Source organism: Mus pahari, chromosome 9, assembly GCF_900095145.1.
Source record: "Mus pahari chromosome 9, PAHARI_EIJ_v1.1, whole genome shotgun sequence".
NCBI classification, from domain to species: domain Eukaryota; kingdom Metazoa; phylum Chordata; class Mammalia; order Rodentia; family Muridae; genus Mus; species Mus pahari.
The window spans coordinates 42,689,355-42,690,491 of NC_034598.1; positions in this window are offsets into that span (position 1 = coordinate 42,689,355).

Here is a 1,137-nt window from a genome sequence, read left to right on the forward strand (position 1 = left end):
GGCTCCGCCCTCAGTATAACGTTTGACTGACAGGCTCGGGGACCTGTTCGCCCCTCTAGTGGCTGCTGGAGAAGGTAGCTGCTACTGCGCAAAGAAGGGCGGAGCACACGGCAGTCCACAAATGCCTGCGCAGCGGTTCCAGAACCCTGGGTCCCCTGGCACGCCACCGGACTCCCCAGGCACCCAGCAGCTAGGATCAACGTCCTCACCAAAGGGAGTCACAACCTGAGCATGACTGAAGTTTCTGGGCAAGTGGAGTTCATGCTACAGCAAGCTGATTTTACATCTGTCCAGGCGCTGTTAAAGGAAACCTGTAGCCAAGTTTCACGGGCATTTTAAATCCCACTTGGCCAGCATCCGGGGATGCAGGTGTGGCTTAGGTGAGCATTCCTCAGCCGCTCGTTGAGTTGATTTAGGCTTACAACAGTCTCCTTCTAGCTGAAGTTAAAAAAAAAAAAAAAAGGAAAAGGAAAAAAAGCCAACCAAATAAACAAAAAAAGGAGAGAGAGACAGAGAGAGAGAGAGGAAGGAAGGAAGAAAGAAAGAGAAAACATACAAAAGTCGCAGTTGTATCTGGGACGATAGCCACGATTCGTCCCATCGCGACTGCTGAATGTAGTTGCGGATTTGGAAGGAGAAACACTTAGCATAGCACCCTTACTTCAGGGGGATTTGCTAAACCTGCCGCTTCTCTCAACTCTCACAGCCTGTAGAGAGCTCCTGGTTCAGGGGAGTGGCCTTTGCCTGGAGCACAAGCTGGGGAACCAGCCCCTCAGGATTGGTTAGAGGGATTCGAAGCTGGTGGAGCACTGGCCAGATCCAGGACTCTCAAGGAAAGCTACCCACAGTCCAGAGCGCTGGATCTGAGCTACCGTGGTAGGGCTGTCCTGCCGAGATGAGGGTACCCCATCTGACCCTGACAGTGTGTGTTTTTTGCCTGGTTTTGCTAAACTCTTAAAGAGCTATTTTTATTGCCTGGCGGTGGTGGCACACGCTTTTAATCCCAGCATTCAGGAAGCAGAGACAGGCAGATCTTTGAAAGTCAGCCAGGTCTACAGAGCAAATTTCAGGACAGCCAAGGCCATACAAAGAAACCAAGAACAGGGATGAAGGAGTAAAGGAAAGAAGGAAGGGGCT